The following is an 18,751-nucleotide window of genomic DNA, read 5'->3' as shown; positions in this document are numbered from 1 at the left end:
TGCCCAATGTGGGGCTTGAACTCATGACCCCAAGATCAAGAGTCACATGGTCTACCAATGGAGCCAGCCCAGAACCCCTGGAAAATACTTTAAGTCCATGTCTCTCCCAACTTGTTGTTTCAAAAAATGAACACCCATCCTTTTTCCAGAACACTCCTCCTACTTTGAGGCTCCTGGCTGAGCCCTGCATTGTCAGCAGCTTCTATACAACATCTGCTATTTCTCCAAATTCTCCAAGTTGGACAACTGCCGAGAAAACCCACCCTCTTGGCCTCCTCAGGGCTGAGTTTACCCAGTAATTGGTCTCATTATTCTATGTTGGAATTTTAGAAAGACAGCATGATGTTGTCATTATTCAATGAATAACAACATCTAAATTGATCCAAGGCTTCATGAAAATGACATTTCTAGGCTTATTTATAACAACCTATTCAAAGATTTTGACTAATAAGTCAAAACAATTGACTAAAACAATTCAAGTGTCTTCGACTCCCCAAATGACAAGTCTTCTTCAGAACACATATGGAGGGGAATCTCTATGTCTCTTGTAACAAAGTGACTAACTTGACAGGTAGTTTCAGAATTCTCTTTGAATTCCATGCAGTGTTTGCCTGAGAAAGAGGCAGTTTTGGAGGTTACAGGCTGGCGGCATCCTTGTTTGTTGTTCTTGGGCCAGTCTGGTTGGGAAGACTGCAGGATTTTCTTATGCGGTGTGACTTGTCACAGCATTTTTGAAGCATATGTATATATATTCTCAAGACAACAGAGAAATCCCCCTTTATGAGTACAGAAATATATACTCAATGCAGAAGACTTAAAAAGAGTCAAAAACAGGGGCCCCTGGGTGGCTCAGTCGGTTGAGCGACTGACTCTTGATTTTGGCTCAGGTCATGATCGCTTGCTTTGCGAGATCAAGCCCTGGGTCAGGCTCTGCGCTGAGCGTGGAGCCTGCTTGGGATCCTCTGTCTCCATCCCTCTCTGCTCCTCCCCCACTCGCAGGAGCTTGCACATGCGCTCTCTCAAGATAAGCTTTTAAAAAAAGGTAAAAAAACCAAATTTCTTCAAATATCGCCATCAAGAGATTATCATTCTTTTTAAGCTTCAATTTTGAACTAATTTTAGCCTTAGAGAAAAGTTGCAAATATACTATATATCCTCCCATAACTGCAAGGAATTCAATCCTGCCAACAGCCTGAGTGAGATTGCAAGAGGACCTTGGGTCCCAGGTGAGAACCATGACCTCCATGGATCCCTGAATTTTAGCCTAGTAAGACCCTGAGCAGAGAATCTACTCATGCTGCCCCAGACTTCTGACCCTGTGGATTGGCGAGCTAATAAATGGGTAGTGTTTAAAGCTGCTAATTTTGTGACAATTTATTATTGAGCAATAGAAAAGGAATAGAAGAGAACAAAGAGTGCCTGTATATCCTTTACCCCGCTTCCCTTAATGTTAACATTTTACACACCAGAGGGCCATGATCCAAACCCATGATACTGACATGGATACAATACTACTGAATAAACTACAGACTTGACCTGAATTTCACCAGTGTTTCCACTAATGTCCTTTTTCTGTTCCAGGACCCCATCGAGAATTAAAGGGTGCATTTAATCATCACGTCTCCTTAATCTTGTCCAATCTGTGATAGTTCCCCAGTCTTTCTTGACCTTGACCCTTTTGAAGAGTACTGTCTGGGTATTTTGTAGAATGTAACTTGATTTGAATTTGTTTGGTGTCCCTACATGATTGCAATGACGTTATGTACCTTGGCAAGAATACCATAGAAGTGTGCTTTCTTAGCACATTATATCCAATGGTTCGTGATCTTGAGGTGTCTTTTTACTGGCTTTATTCACCTTGATCGCTTGGTTATTGTGGTGTCTGCTCATTTCTCCACCATAAAGTTACTATCTTTCCCTTTGTATTAATCAATATCTTTGGGACCATGCAAATCTAATTTGTCTTTAAACTTCCATCCTCTAGTTTTAGCATTTATTAGCTTTTATCATCTGTAACAAGGGGGAATGTAAGGACTCTTAATAGTTTAACCAATATTCTTCTAATTCCCTCCCATGTTTGGTAAATATGTGTTTGTATATATAACGAATATATAAATACATATATAAAGCACGTAAGGTATATTTGTTACATATAATACTAGTGCTGTTTTGTAACCAGCTATTTACTTAACAAGCATAAACATTTTTCCTTGTCAATAAATATTTTTTAGAACATGAGTTCTAAAAGTAGTTAATAGTAGTAGTTAGATAGCATTTTATTTTATGGTTCCATTATTTTTATTTCTTTTTCTTAAGTTCTTTTTAATTTTAATTAAAAATTTTTTAAGTTTGTTCATTTTTGAGAGAAACAGAGAGAGAGACAGGGAGTGAGTGGGAGAGGTACAGAGAGAGAGAGGGAAACAGAATCCAAAGCAGTCTCCAGGCTCTCAGCTGTTAGCACACAGCCTGACATGGGGCTTGAACTCACAAACCATGAGATCATCACCTGAGTCACAGTCAGATGCTTAACCAACTGAGCCACCCATGTGTCCCTGATTCCTTTATTTTTCTAGCCAGTTTACAATTTTCAGATGAGTGGTTTAAATTATTTTTTATTATATGTAGGGCACAATGGGTATCTTTGTACATAAAGTTTTGCACACATCTCTGTATTTCCTAAGGATGTTTTTCTTGGAAGTTGAACTGCTAGCTCGAAAGATTTGTACACTATATTTTAATGTTTATTTATTTTTGAGAGAGAGAGAAGAGGGTGATTGGGGGAGGGGCAGAGCGAGAGATGGAGACACAGAATCTGAAGCAGGCTCCAGGCTCCAAACTGTCAGCACAGAGCCTGATGTGGGGCTCAAACTCACAAACCATGAGATCGTGACCTGAGCCAAAGTTGGATGCTTCACCAACTGAGCCACCCAGGTGCCCCGATTCGCACACTTTTAAAACATTTGATACACATTGTAAACTTCCCTCTCTCTGATCAAAAATGCAGATGTGTGGCAGATTCTCCCATTCATCCTATTCCTAACAGTGTTTTATACCAGGATTTTCAGCATTCTTGCTCATGGTATAATCATTTAATAAAAATTATATTCCTACAAAGCCAGCTTTCTGTTTTCACAACCAATGGCTTTTAGGGGAGACATAGACCACTGCAGACACCAGCCTATGGTGTCCTGGGGGTAAGCAGGAGGTTCAGCTCAGCCTGGAGATAGGAGTCTTCTCTGTGAAGGCACAAGCTCATGGTCAGTGGGCTACTCACTGGGACAGGGTGCTGTGGTGGTCCTCAGTATTTGGTGGTGTCAGAATTACCTGGGAGGTTTACTAAACTGTAAATTTCCATATTGAAATCCAGGCCTGAAGATCAGAATCCTTGGTGGACCATCCCAGGCATTTTATTTTAAGCAGTTTCATCAAGGGTGTAAAGATGAGGTGGCCCTTGGGGCCATACTTTGAGAAATACCAGTTTTGGTTTTAAGCCACTTTCAGAGATTATTCTTTGGAATAATCCATGAGAAATAAACAAGACAGGGGAATCGATGCCTTAATTTTTACCATTTGCAAAGATAGGTTTTCTCTTGCCTTCCTCTTTCAATTATCCACTTTTTAGTTAGTCCTTTTTTTTTTTTTTTTTTTTTCTGTCCAGGCTCTTTTTCAAGAAACCATACTTTCCCAATAGGAACATTTTTGGTATCATAAATGGTCTTGTCATTCCTGCCCTTTCATGTCTCCTATAGCCTCTCTTGCTTTGATGAACATTTTGTAATATGCCCATACTTCACATATGTGATTTCACAGGATCCTCACAGCAACCCTTCACGGGAAGGGGCACAGATATTAGGAGCCATTGTATTTGTAGATATAGAAAATAGGCTTAGAGAAGTTAAGTAATAGTAATAATAATTACATTCATTGAGTCTCTGTTTTCTCCCAGCACCTCTGCAGAGTGGAAATTCATAGTATTAGGCTCAAAGTGGTCAAGAGACTGACCTAAGTGAGCTGGTTAGAAAGCGACCTAAAGTTCACATCACAGCCTTGTCCAGAGCAGATCCTCCTGTAGCTCATCAAGCCCTTGCTCCCTGGTGTGTGTGTGTGTGTGTGTGTGTGTGTGTGTGTGTGTGTGTGTGTGTGTGTGTAGCAAGGGACGGATCCAAGTTCTTGGGTCTTGGGTTTTGGTCTAGAGCAGTTTCTGTCTGCAGTATGTTTCCTCACAATCTTTGTGTATGTGTGGGGCACCTGGGTGGCTCAGTCGATTAAGCGTCTGACTCTTGGTTTCGCCTCAGGTCATGATCTTGTGGTTTGTGGGTTCAAGCCCACATCAGGCTCTGTGCTGACAGCATTGAGCCTGCTTGGGATTTGCTCTCTCATCCTCTCTCTGCACCTTCCTGCTCTCTCTCTTTCAAAATAAGTAAACAAACATTTAAAAAAACACAATCTAGGGGTGCCTGGGTGGCTCAGTCAGTTAAGCATCTGACTTTGGCTCAGGTCATGATCTCGCAGTTTGTGAATTTGAGCCCCATGTTGGGCTCTGTGCGACAGCTCAGAACCTGGAGCCTGTTCCAGATTCTGTGTCTCCTTCTCTCTCAGCTCATCCCCATTCTCTCTCTCTTTCTCTCAAAAATAAACATTAAAGAAAACCCCACAATCCCAGAGCCCTTCCTTTGTTCTTAGAGTGTCTTGGTCCCCTAAACCCAATGCCAACTAGGGTGGAGAAAATCCACTCTGAAGCATCATGCTTATGGGAGCTATTCATACAGCCTATATGAATGGGCTGGAGAAACAGGGCTGGTGTGCAGGAAATGAAACTTAATGATTGATGCTGAAAGCTGTATTGTCTGTCTGCTCCTGAATTTCCAGGCTGCTATATAGTTGTTTATGTGAACATGATGCATTTTAAAGTGTAGTATTTAAAACATATTCGGAAATCAATCATAGTTCAGAGCACTGGGTGTTATGTGGAAACCAACTTGACAATGAACTATTAAAAAAAAAAAGAAAATATGGAAAGCAGGAAAGTTTCTAGAATTATGGCTGATCTGTCTCCAAATAAAAAACATTAAAAAAAATCATAGTTCGGCTCTTAATATCCTTTATGGAGAAGTTGGGACTTGGTTTCCTTCATACAAATTATTAGGTTCATCTCAACAGAGTCTAGCTTCTTTTTTTTTTTTTTTAATTTTTATTTATTTCTAGGAGAGAGAGAGAGAGATAATGTGAGCAGGGGAGAGTCAGAGAGAGAGGGAGTGACAGACTGAAACAGGCTCCAGGCTCTGAGCTGGCAGTCAGCACAGAGTCCGACGCGGGGCTCGAACCCACGAACCGCGAGATCATGACCTAAGCGAAAGTTGGACGCTTAACCGACTAAGCCACCCAGGCGCCCCTCAACAGAGTCTAGCTTCTTAAAGTAATGGGTTTGATGTGTACAAGGAGAATTTCAGTAGAAGTAACTCTTAAACTGTGCAGTTGAGAGCAGAGACAGTGGGGAGTACAGTGTAATCGCTTTCTGTAAGGAATGTTCATCATGTCTGTTAGCTCATGGTAAAGATCAAGTATAAATACATAAGAACCCTTTACATCAGATAGTGTACTGAGAGCAGCAGGTCCTTAAAATAGCTCAGTTTCTCTGGATTCAGAGTTGGGGGATGAAGGCAATGGATTTCACCTAGATAGGCCTTTCACAACTTCTCCTTTTCCTGAAACCTCATATCCTTTCTCTCCCATTCTCGCTTCCAGCAATCAGAGAGAAACTGGGGACCTCCCATCACCGCGTCTACACAGTGACCGTGTCCCTCTGTGTGAGCTTGGCCTTCCCTCCTGTGGCATCTGGCTCCAGCAGGTGTTCCCTGTTCTGTATCACCAAGTTTTCTCTGTCTCCTGGATCATTCCCATCAACATACACGTCTGTAATTGTAAGATTAAAAAAAGCTTCCTTACCCTAAATCTTTCCCTAGTGATGACTTATTTCTCTTTTCCATTAAAGCAAAACTCCTTGAGAAAGCTGTCATATTCTCTCTTGAATGAACACAGGCTCTCAGGCCCTCGCTTCCTTCCACTGAAGGTCACCAATGACGCTCTGTTGTTAAATCCAGCGGTCATTTCTCAGACCTCCTCTTTCTTGACCAGCCTGCAGCATCTGACTCAATCACTCCTTCCTTCTTCAAACTCTTTGTAAACCCTTCGCTTCAGAGAGCACACTGCCTTGGCTCCCTTCCTTCATCACTGTTCACTCTTCTGCAGTTTCCTTTGCTGGCTTGTCCTCATCTCCCCAACCTCTCTAAATTTTGGATACTCCAGGACTCAGTCTTTGAGCCTCTTCTCTGTATTCCCATTCCCTACATTACCACTTCTGAAACTTTTTCACACCAGGGCAAGAAAATAACAACTTGTTTAGTCACGCTGGGATCTGTAAGGCTCCTGGTCTGGGGCGACCAGTTGGGAGGCTCTTGTAGCCTGAGCTGCCACATCTTGCTCACCCATAACCCTTTTATATGCAGAGAAATGCCTGGTAGAAATCTCTTTACTAGATGATTTGCTTTCTAAGACTTAAAATTTTTTCAATGTTTATTTATTTTTGAGAGAGAGAGAAGAGAGAGGCAGAGAAAGAGGGAGACACAGAATCTGAAGCAGGCTCCAGGCTCTGAGCTGTCAGCACAGAGCCACATGTGGGACTCAAACTCACGAGCAGCCAGATCATGACCTGAGCCAAAGTAGGACACTTAACCCATTGAGCTACCCAGGTGCCCCATGTTATAGATGTTAAATAGCATCCACACTTTGATCTCCAAATTTGTTTCTTTAGCCCAGATCCCTCCCCTAAACCTTCCCTAAACCTATCCAACTGCCTCCTGAAGTCTCCATTTGGATGTCACTTTCAGTTTGCCCTTAGTTCCTTTTCAGGAGGAATTACTCTATAAATAGGTATAGATTTGTGTGTCTGTGGAGAAGGTGAGTTCAAGGTCTTCCTACATTGCCATTAACAAGGGAACCCTTAACTAGGGGGGAGAGGGGAGACGGGGGAGGGGAGAGGGAGAAAATCAGGGTGCAAATCTGTTCATGAGGTTTAACATTCAAATGAGAGGAGTTCTAGAAAGTGGAATCAGAAAGCTGAGGAAGGATATAATTAGCTAATTCAGGAAACTGAAATCTCTAAATTAAAATGACCCATCTCAGTACTCATCTCAATGAATAATTAAAAAAGAAAAAAGACTCACACCAAGTCATGAAAGTTTAGACTTCTGGGGATGAAGAGAAGATTATAATAGGTTATAGAGAGGGAAAAAATAACACACAAAAAGATTAAGCATCAGAATGATTTCTTACCAATACTGTGAAGTAAAAGAGGCAATGCCTTCACATTTTTTAGTATAAAAATATTGGCATGAAAACAAAAACTATCATTATTTGTAGATACTATGACTGTTTTTCCTAAAAAACCATGACAACTGAAAAATACAACCGTCAGAACTCGCAAGATGTTTGGATGCAATATCCAACATGAAAAATCAGTAGGAATTTTATCCCTGTCAATCTCTCAGACTCGTTAGGTTTTAACCAAACTCATCTTTCCCCTCAAACAAGGTATTTGGAATATTCATATTTCAGCTTCTCACATTCAGAACTTTAATTCACCTATAAAATCAATTCTCTGTGTGATATGAGGGAGGGATAAACTTTTCATTATTTTCCACGAAGGTGATGGGTGATCCCAACACCATTTACTAAAGAGCTTCTGCAGGACTTGATTGGCTGAGCCAAGGAGGTAGCCAGAAAGCAGCTGTGGAATCTGATAGACTTGGACTGTCTTTGGCTTTTGGTTTCAGCCTAGCTCTTTGAGCTGAAGTTTTCAGATCTTGCTCTGCTTCACTCCTAGGGCATCACACCCTCTCTCAACCTGTTGCTGGAGGCCACCTGAAGGCCCCTGAAGGCACTGCTGGGGTTCAGGGTCGGAGCCTGGGGGACTGCAGGGCTGCCCCGGGTTACCTCCAGTGGGCTCTTAGCCCAAGACTGGCCCTCTGACCTCCTCGAGGAACACGTTGCTCTGGTATCGAAAAGAGTGGGAGAAGATAGGAACAAATGGGGATAAAAATCAGCAGTGAGTGGAATCCCCTGCTGCAGAAATCCATTGCTTCTGCTCAGATTGCTGGTACTGTGTGCAGTGACAGAATGCCATCAGTCTGTCCCATGCAGATGGAAAGAGTAGTGAAGCAAATGTGATCGGGGAAAACAGCAGGAAGAGTTGATGGATATTTTATCAGCCCTCAAGGACTGAAGTTCAGGTCCAAAAGTTCACTTGCTAATGATCTTCACATAAATGGAGAGACTTCTCTTACGCTGGAAGATTTTGATTTTACTGTACTTTCTAAAAGGGGTATCAAGTCCAGATATAAAGACTGCAGCATAGCACCTTTGACATCCCAAATGCAAAATGAAAGTATCAATTCAAGCCAGAACCTTAGGACATGGGGCTAGTGGAAAAAAAGATGTCTTTCCTCCACGAAGTGGTAGTTTGGAAGGGAAAATAGCACAGGACTCTCTAACTTTATTTTTTTAACGTTTATTCACTTTTTTTAATGTTTTATTTATTTCTAGGAGAGAGAGAGAGACAGCGTGAGCAGGGGAGGGTCAGAGAGAGAGGGAGTCACAGACTCTGAAACAGGCTCCAGGCTCTGAGCTGGCAGGCAGCACAGAGCCCGACGCGGGGCTCGAACCCACGAACCACGAGATCATGACCTAAGCAAAAGTGGGACGCTTAACCGACTAAGCCATCCAGGTGCCCCACGTTTATTCATTTTTGAGAGTCAAAGAGAGACAGAGCATGAGCTGGGGAGAGGCAGAGAGAGGAAGACACAGAATCTGAAGCAGGATCCAGGCTCTGAGCTGTCAGCACAGAGCCTGACGTGGGGATCAAACTCATGAATGGCAAGATCAAGAACTGAGCTGAAGTCAGACGCTTAACTGACTGAGCACCCCCCAGTCGCTCCAGGACTCTCTAACTTTAAAGAGGATGAGGTTGTTAACGATGTTGACTCCAGAAAGGTAGGAAAGTCCAAAGGGAGGGTGACTATTTTGAAAGGAATTCAAATTAAGGAAACCAAACCAGGGTGCCAGAAGGGTCTTCCAGATTCTGCTCACAGTAATAGGAAAAGGGAATCTGAGTAGTATCATAGGCGGATGCTGAAAGTGAACCCATCATCAGCTTTATAAAACTTTCCCCATTTCTGAATCAGGAGTGAGCAAGAAGACCCTCAATGTAACCAATGAAGAAAAGAGAACTTGTAGAAGAAAAATCACTGAGTTCAGGATCACATTTTTGTTTTGAACAAATAACTTCTGGCATCATAAACAAATTCTGTTCAGTCGAAGAAGCAGAGCACAACGAGAAGTGTGAAGAAATCTTTTTAGAAGCCAAGGAAATAAAAACAAAAGTGGAAGTCAGGGAAAGGAAGGAACATTTGCATACTGACATTTTAAAATGTGGCTCTGAAATGGACAACTGCTCACAAAACCGAGAAAGACTATTTCTGTGAAAATATGTCAAGAAGATACCATCCACCAGACACAAATAGAAAAAAGGAGGGGTGCCTGGGTGGCTCAGTTGGTTAAGTATCTGACTCTTGATTTTGGCTCAGGTCATGGTCTCGCGGTTTGTGAATTTAAGCCCCACATCGGGTTCTGTGCTGATTGTGTGGATCCTACTTGGGATTCTCTTTCTCCCTCTTTGCCCCGCCGCCCCCCACCACCTTGTGCACACTCATGTGCTCTCTCTCTCTCTCAAAAATAAAATAAATAACGTTTAAAAAAAGAAAAAGGAAAACAAGCCTATATTTTTCAAGCAAATATTACAAAGAAGCTTTTAGCCCCCCAAGATGCAAAACCTTTAAGAAGTGGACACCTTGGTCACCTATTAATCTTGTCCAAGAAATACTTTTCCATGGAGGCTCCTTATTGCTACTATATTTCTCAGTTGGACCTCAGGCAAAGTGGCAATGTCTATGCTTCAGAAGTTTCTGGAGAAGTATTCTTCAGCTGAGGTAGCAAGAACTGCAGACTGAAGATATGTGTCAGAATTTCTTTTATTTTTTTCAAAAAATTTTAATTTTTATTTATTTTTGAGAGAGAGATAGAGACAGAGTATGAATGGGGGATGGGGAGAGAGAGAGAGGGAGAGAGTGAATCCAGAACAGGCTTCGGGCTCTGAGCTGTTAGCACAGAGCCCTCATGTGGGGCTCGAATCTGGAAACAGCGAGATCATGACCTAGGCTGAAGTTGGATGCTCAACCTACTAAGCCACCTAGGTGCCCCATGATCTGTCAGAACTTCTTAAGATGAACCTCTTCATCTCTAAAATCTTTGGGCAAAAGCCATTATCAAGTTCTCAGATGACTATCTGGCAAAACAGTAGAAGTAGCTGATCAAGCTTCATGGGATTAACAAATATGGCAGTGGCTCTTACTGAATTTTTTTGCATCAATGAATGGAAGCAGATGCATCCTGAAGACCGTAAGCTAAATAAATATCATGACAGGCTTTGGGAAAATCATGAAACATTAAGTCCGTCTTAAAATTCTCCAAAGTTTTCATCTTTTATATGCTACTTTGTGTTTGATTCTCAGGAACTCCATTAAGCACAACCAACTGCCTTTACAGGCATATAGATTTTAATCAGTCCAACTAGTTACTTTTATTTAAATTCTAGTTACTTAACACAGTGTAATATTGGTTTCAGAATAGAATAGAATAGAATTTAGTGATTCATCACCTACATATAAAACCCAGCTTTCATCACAAGTGCCCTCCTTAATACCCATTACCTATTTAGCCCACTCCCACCCACTTCCCCTCTAGCAACCCTTAGTTTGTTCTCTATAGTTAATGATTTGTTATGGTCTTTTTTCCCCTTCCTTCCCCTGTGTTCATATGCTTTGTTTCTTAAATTCCAAATATGAGTCAAATCATATAATAGTTGTCTTTCTCTGACTCACTTACTTTACTTAGCATGATATACTCTAGCTCCAATCATGTTGTTGCAAATAGCAAGATATCACTCTTTTTGATGGCTGAATAATATTGCATTGTATACACCTCATCTTCTTTATCCATTCATCAGTCAATAGACATTTGGGATCTTTGCATAATTTGGCTAGTGTTGATAGTGCTTCTATAAACATCGAGTGCATGTGCCCCTTTGGATCAGTATTTTTGTATCATTTGGGCAAATACCTAGTAGTGCACTTACTGGGTCATTGGGTAGTTCTATTTTTAACTTTTAAAAAGTATTCATTGGGGAGCCTGAGTGGCTTAGTCGGTTAAGTGTCCGACTTCAGCTCAGGTCATGATCTCACAGTTTGTGGGTTCGGGCCCCGCATCGGGCTCTGTGCTGACAGCTAGCTCAGAGCCTGGACCCTGTCTTTGGATTCTCTGTCTCCTTCTCTTTCTGACCCTCCCCTGCTCATGCTGTCTCTCTCTGTCTCTCAAAAATAAATAAAAAACATAAAAAAATAAGAAATAAAAAATGTTTATTTATTGAGAGAGCATGAGCAGGAGAGGGGCAGAGAGAAACGGAGAGAGAGAACCCCAAGCAGGCTCCTCACTGTCAACATGGAGCCCCATGTGGGGCTTGATCTCATGAAATGTGAGATTGTGACCTGAGCTGAAATCAAGAGTTGGATGCTTAAAAGACTGAGCCACCCAGATGCCCCTCTTTTTAACCTCTTGAGGAACCTCCACACTGTTTTCCAGGGTGGCCGCACCAATGCGCATTCCCACCAACAGTGTGAGAGGGTGCCTATTTCTCCACATCCTCTCCAACATCTGTTGTTTCCTGTGTTGTTTAGCCATTCTTTTTTTTAAAGACTCTTTTTAAAAAAATATTTATTATTTTTATTTTTGAGAGACAGAGTGCAAGCAGGGGAGTGGCAGAGAGAGAGGGAGACACAGAATCCGAAGCAGGCTCCAGGCTCTGAGCTGTCAGCACAGAGCCCGACACAGGGCTCGAACTCACAAGCTATGAGATCATGACCTGAGCTGAAGTCAGATGCTCAACCAACTGAGCCACGCAGGTGCCCCTGTTTTAGCCATTCTGACAGGTGTGAGGTGGTATCTCATTGTGGTGTTGGTTTGTATTTCCCTGATGATGAGGGATGTAGGTTTTCTTAATGTGTGAAACACTGGTAGATCTTCACAACTGAATGTGCACATACATATTTTGAGTTAAAAAATTGCTATTTGACAACAATCCCAAAACTGTAAATCAATTTTCCCATAGTAAAATGTGATTTGAAGTTGGAAAAAAAGAAGAACTTCTGTTCTACACTGATGCTTTTTAACGCCTCTTCTATCCTTTGCCAAATTCACACATATGTTTAAGTCTTGTGTTCTTCATATGTGTTAATATATGTTCTTTTTGTGTATTCCACTGGTCATCTGTTGGTCACAACATCCTAATTATTATAGTTTGACTATAAATCTTTGATATCCAGGTGCTCTTGTTCTTCAATAATTTCTTGGCTATCCTTGGCCTTTGCTCTTCCATATAAATTTTAGGATCAGCTTATCAAGTTCCATGAGAATCCCTTTTGGGACTTTGATTCACAGTTGCATTGCATTTATATATTAGATTGAAGAATAGTCTTATTTTAGTCATGGTATTAAGTATTCCCTTCCATGAATGTGGCATGTATTTTCCAGTTTTCTTTAATGTCTTTCAATGACATCTTACACTTTTCTTCATAGAAAGCATGCATATATTTTGTTAGATGTATGTATTTATATTTTTATTGTTAATATAAAGTGATATTTTTAAGAGAAAATGTCTGATTATCATAGGCATATAGGGATGAAATGACTTTTTGTATATTTATTTTATACATAGCACAACTTTGCTGAATTTATTGTAATAATTTATTGGTAGATTTTCTTGGGTTTACTATCTAGACAATTGTATCACATGATTAATGATAATTTTGATTATTTTCTCCCATTCTTTATTCCTCTTATTTATCTTACACGTTTTACTCTGCTAATATCTCTGGTACAATGTTGAACAGAAATGAGGATGCATGTATCTTCGCTGCTGATTATTAAGGGAATTCTAATATTTCAATTCTAGTATTACATTTGCTGTAAGACATTGGTAGATTTATTTTCTATTCCCAGCTTGCTAAAGAGTTTTTGTTGTAAAGGATTTTGAATTTTACCACTGTTTGTGTGTATGCAATGTTCATGTGCCTGTGAGTCTGCAGAATCTTTGGAAGATGTTTTGGAAGGTGTTTGGATGTTGGAAGGTGTTTTTCATCCTTCAGTTTGTTATGTGGTGAATTACATGACTGTAGTTAATCTCTATTTTATATTCTTGCATTTGGCTGGCTGGTATTTTGTGAGATTGGCCCATAATTTTTCTTATTGCTTTCTCTTGGGTTGGTATCAAAATTATGTTAGTTAGAGTGATGTTCCCTCTTGCTGTTTTTGTTGCTGTTTATCTTACTTATTATTTATTTATTTTAACAAAAAACAGCTTTATAAAATTAGAATAATCAATTCCTTGATTGGATGAATTTACCTTCACAACTGTTTTGGACATTTTTTTCTTTTTATTTTGTGAGTTTAGTTTTAATGACTCATAGATTTTCTTAATCATTTTAGAACTGTATGAATTTCCTTTTTTTTCCTGGGTAAGTTAAATTTCCCTGTGAAATTATCTATGTTATGTAATGTCCAGATATATTGCATTAAATCATAGATAGTAATCTCTTCCAATTAAAAAAATTTTTTTAATGTTTATTTTTGAGAGAGAGAGAGAAACAGAATCCAAAGCAGGCTCCAGGCTCTGAGCTGTCAGCACAGAGCCAGACATGGGGCTCGAACTCAAGACCTGTGAGATCATAACCTAAGCCAAAGTTAGCCATCTAGTTGCCCTTCCAATTTTTAAAATCTCTAATTTTTTTCCTAATATTATTTATGCCTATTTGTTTTTTGGGTTGGTATTCAGAGGTTTATCCATTTTATTAACTTTTGCTTTTATCTTCTTTATTGTAGTTTTTTCTATTTTAATATTATATATACTATTATTGTCATTTTTATGAATGGTAATGGTATTAAAATTTTATATTTTAAAAAGATCTCTTAGTGTTTATGAATGAAAAGGTGCAAATTCTAGAATTGCTTTAAAATAACCCAATGTGGCATTTAACAGGGCGCCTGGGTGGCTTAGTCGGTTAAGCGTCCGACTTTCGCTTGGGTCATGATCTCGCGGTTCGTGGGTTCGAGCCCCGCGTTGGGCTCTGTGCTGACGGCCAGCTCAGAGCCTGGAGCCTGTTTCAGTCTGTGACTCCCTCTCTCTCTGACCCTCCCCTGCTCACGCTGTCTCTCTCTCTCTCTCCTAGAAATAAAAAAAAAATAAAAAATAAAAAATAAAATAAAATAACCCAATGTGGCATTTAAATAAACATTAAAAAAAGAGAATATGAGAATAAATTTTTAAAAGCAAAAAGAAAAAATGTTGTTTATTTTAATTTTTTTTATTATGGAAATTCTCAAACATACATGAAAGCATAGAGAATTATGTTGTGAATTTTTGTCACCTGATACTCAGGTTCAACAATTACTATCAAATGACCAATCCTGCTTCATCTAAATCTTCCTAGCATTCCCCTGACCCCTATATACACATTGGGTTATTTTAATTTTTTAAAATTTATTTGAATTTTTATTTTCGAGAGTAGGGGAGAGGAGCAGAGAGAGAGGAAGGCAGAAGACCTGAAGTAGGCTTGGTGCTGACAGAAAGCCCAATGTGGGGCTTGAACTCATGAACCATGAGATCATGACTTGAGCTGAAGTTGGACACTTAACCGACTGAGCCACCCAGGCACCCCTCTCATGTTCTTTTTCTAAATTATGTTAGGAAGTTAGTTTATGAATTTTTAATTTTTTTTTTTTCCATTTCATACTACAGTATTTAAGGCAACACAGTTTCTCTAAGTATAACTTATCTGCATCCTGGAGGTTTTTAAAAGGGAGGTATCTTTTGTGTACAGTGAAAAGCACAGATACTGAGTTTGGTCAGTTTTAACAAATTCTTATATTCTTGTAACTCACATACCTATCAAGTTATGGAACATTTCTATCAACCCAGAAATTTCTTTCATGTTCCTTCCTGGTCAATCCCCCTGAGAACAAACTACTCTTCTGGATTTTGTCACCATTGGTAACTCTTACCTATTCTTGAAATTCATATATATGGAATCATAGAGTACGTACTCTGTTATCTCTGGCTCCTTCTCAGTCAGCATAATATATTTGAAATTCCTCCATATTGTGCATATCAGTAGTTCATTCCTTTGTATTGTTAATAGGATTCTTTTGGATGGATTAAACCACAATTTATTTATTCATTCTTCTATTGAGGAATATCTGGGTTGTTCCCACATTTTGGCCATTCTTAACGCAACTGTTATTAATCGCCTTATACTAGTTTTCAATGCAGGCATGTTTCTATTTCTCATTTCTCTTGGATAAATATCAGGAGTGGAATCATTGGGCCATTGGGTAGGTGAATAACTTTCTAAGAGACCACTAAACAGTTTTCCAAAGTGATTTTTGCATTTTACACTCTTTTGAGAAATCTATTAGAGTTCTGGTTGTCCCATTATCCTTTCTGACATTTAAAAATTTTAGCCGGGGCGCCTGGGTGGCTTAGTTGGTTAAGCGTCCGATTTTCGCTTAGGTCATGATCTCGCGGTTTGTGGGTTCGGGCCCCGCATCGAGCTCTGTGCTGACTGCCAGCTCAGAGCCTGGAGCCTATTTCAGAGTCTGTGTCTCCCTCTCTCTCTGACCCTCCCCTGTTCACGCTGTCTCTCTCTCTCTCTCTCCTAGAAATTAAAAAAAAAAATTTTAGCCATTCTTTTTCTTTAAATTTTTAAATGTTTATTTGTATTTGAGAGAGACAGAGGGAAACAGAGAGAGGCGGAAGGGCAGAGAGAGAAAGATACACGCACAGAATCCGAACCAGGCTCTAGGCTCTGAGCTGTCAGCACAGAGCCCGACCCTGGCTTTGAACCCACAAACCGTGAGATCATGAGCTGAAGTCAGCCGCTTAACTGACGGAGCCACTCAGGCGCCCCTAAAAATTTTAGCCGTTCTAATGGAAGGGGTGGTGCTTCCATCTCCCTGTGGTTTTGAGTTGCCTTCCTAAATGAGTCATACAGTTAAGCACCTTCTCATGTGCTCACTGGCTATTTGTGTATCTTCTTTTGTAAAACTGTGTTTTGGAGGAGGTCACGGAGAGGACACGACCTCCGTTGACCTTCAGCTGGACAGGGGCAACTGGAGGCTCCTCATCCCCTCCTCTGTCCCTGGAATGTTCATCGCCCACCATTCCACAACTGGTGAGTTTCAAGGACGTAGCCTTGAGAGAGTAAGGTGCTGAGATCAGCTCGCTGGTTTACATTACTGAACCCTGTTAAGGCCTCTGTATGAACCTTGAAGATTCTGGCTGGTGGGTGCGGGGATCTCCGTCCTGCAGCTTCCCAAGAAAAGCCGTGTAAGTCAATTCCCTTGCTCATTAAAGTTGCCACACCCCAATCCGGAGTGGCTTCCTTTTCCCTGTGGTCTCTCCCTGCCCTCTGTGTATGGGGGCCCGTTTGCAAACCCACACTTTTTTTTTTTTTGTGCCCATTTTTCCACTTCGGTTGTTTGTCTTCTTAACTTCAATATGGAGGAGTCCTTTCACGTATCTTCTGGGTACTAGTCCGTTGTCGGATACACGTGCTATGAATTTTTTCTTCTAGTCTGTGGCTTGCTTTTCTTTCTTTTAATGTGCCTTTTGGCGAGCACAAGTTATTCATTTTGATGATACCCAGTTTACCAAGAATTTTATTTTATATGTAGTGTTTTCGGTGTCCTTTTAAGAAGTCTTTGCATACCCCGAGTTTGCCAAGATAGCCTCCCATGGCTCCTAGGAGCTTTATAGTTACCACGTTTTCATTTTGTTCTATAACCGGCCTATTTTATCTGAAAATGCCTTTATTTCAACTTCATACTGGATATTGAATTCTGGCTTGGCAGCCTTTTTCTTCTTTTTTCCCTTTAAGGGCATTGTCTCCTGGTCTTCTGACTGTAGTTTCTGATGAGAAGGAAGCGGCAATTTTAATTATTGTTCCACTTTTTCCCTGGCTGCTTTCAAGATTTTTCCTTTTATTACTGGTTTCACCAGTTTGACTAGGATATGTGTAGAATTTTTTGTTTGTTTGTTTGTTTTGATTTTTATACTTATTCTACTTGTGTTTTGCTGAACTTATTAAATGTGTGAATTTATCTTTTTTTAATGTGTATTTGTTTTTGAGAGAGAGAGAGAGAGTGAGTGGAAAGGGGCAGAGAGAAAGGGGGACACAGAATCCAAAGCAGACTGCAGGCTCCGAGCTGTCATCATAGAGCCTGAGGCGGGGCTCGAACTTATGAACTGTGAGGTCATGACCTGAGCCAAAGTCGGTTGCTTAACTGACTGAGCCACCCAGGTGCCCCTCTTTTTCTTAAACCAAAAGTGGGAAAGTTTCAGCCATTGTTTCTTCAACAATTTATTTTGGCTTTTTCTTTCTTCTTTGCCTCTTGTACTGTAAGAGTACACCTATGCCAGACATTTTTTAATTGTTCCACCGGCCCAAGGCCTCACAAATATGTCTCAGAGTAGGCAGTATCTGGTGATTCTCCTGTCCTATGTCCAGTTTTTCTTACACATACTTGGTAAAGGCCCATGGAGTACGTTGGTCATAGGTACAGACTCTTAGTGTATGGCATTGTCAGGGATTCTCACCTAGCATTCTAACCTTAAAGAATTTTTAAAAAAATATTTATTTTTAAGAGAGAGAGAGAGAGAGCACGAGCAGGGGAGAAGCAGAAAGAGAGAGAAACACAGAATCTGAAGCAGCCTCAGGCTCTGAGCTGTCAGTGCAGAGCCCGACGTGGGGCTTGAACCCAAGAACCGCGAGATCATGACCTGAGCCGAAGTCGGATGCTCAACCGACTGAGCCACCCAGGCGCCCCTGTCTCATCTTTCTATATCCTAAGTGGAAGTAAAAGTATCCCACTGGTTTTGACATGCTAGATTTAAAGTAAAAGTTTTTTCCATTCTACATACTTTCTAGTTTCTGTGATGATGTTTTTCCTCTGAATTTGTGTGTTTTTGGTGTTTAAAAATGTCCAAATACACAGATTTTTAAAATGTTAATTATTTTTACTATTGATTCCTAATTTAATTACATTTTGATGAGACTGAGGCAGGTATGCTTTGGAGTGTTTAGTATTTGTTATGATTTGCCTTATAGCTTTGGTGGTCAGGTTCTTAAAAAAGTTTTATTTATCTAAATAATCTCTACACCCAACCGGAGGCTCCAACTCATGACAACGAGATCAAGAGTCCCATTCTCTCCTGACTGAGCCAGCCAGGCGCCCCGGAATGGAATGGTCAGTTTTTATGAGTGCTGTATGTGAATAAAAACAGTGTGCTTTCTTTAGTTATTTGTTCATTGGATCAACCTGTTGTTCAAATGGGTCTTTCTAGATCTTTATTAACTTGTGCCCCCTGGATTGTAAATTTGCTGAAAGGGGCATGTTAAAATCACTTACTATGATTGTGGATTCGCCAATTCCTTCTTGTAATTCTTTAAATTTTGCTTTATATATCATTAAGCCACAGGGTTATGTACCTTATGTACCTTTCATGATTGTGTGGTGACCCCCTTTAATC

General features: G+C 40.4%; 1 long non-coding RNA gene and 1 pseudogene across 1 annotated transcript in view; both read left to right on the top strand.

The window, feature by feature from the left end:
* LOC144223887 (uncharacterized) overlaps positions 1 to 18,751 on the top strand; it is a 78,307-nt gene that overhangs the window by 11,692 nt on the left and 47,864 nt on the right. The gene's annotated exons all lie outside the window — the stretch shown is intronic.
* Positions 8,086 to 10,574, top strand: LOC144223876 (methyl-CpG-binding domain protein 4-like; annotated as a pseudogene).

Source organism: Crocuta crocuta, unplaced genomic scaffold, assembly GCF_008692635.1.
Source record: "Crocuta crocuta isolate KB4526 unplaced genomic scaffold, BGI_CrCroc_1.0 scaffold121, whole genome shotgun sequence".
In the NCBI taxonomy this organism is placed as follows: Eukaryota; Metazoa; Chordata; class Mammalia; order Carnivora; family Hyaenidae; genus Crocuta; species Crocuta crocuta.
The sequence above is the reverse complement of the archived record's forward strand: the minus strand, read 5'-3'. Positions and strand labels throughout refer to the sequence as shown.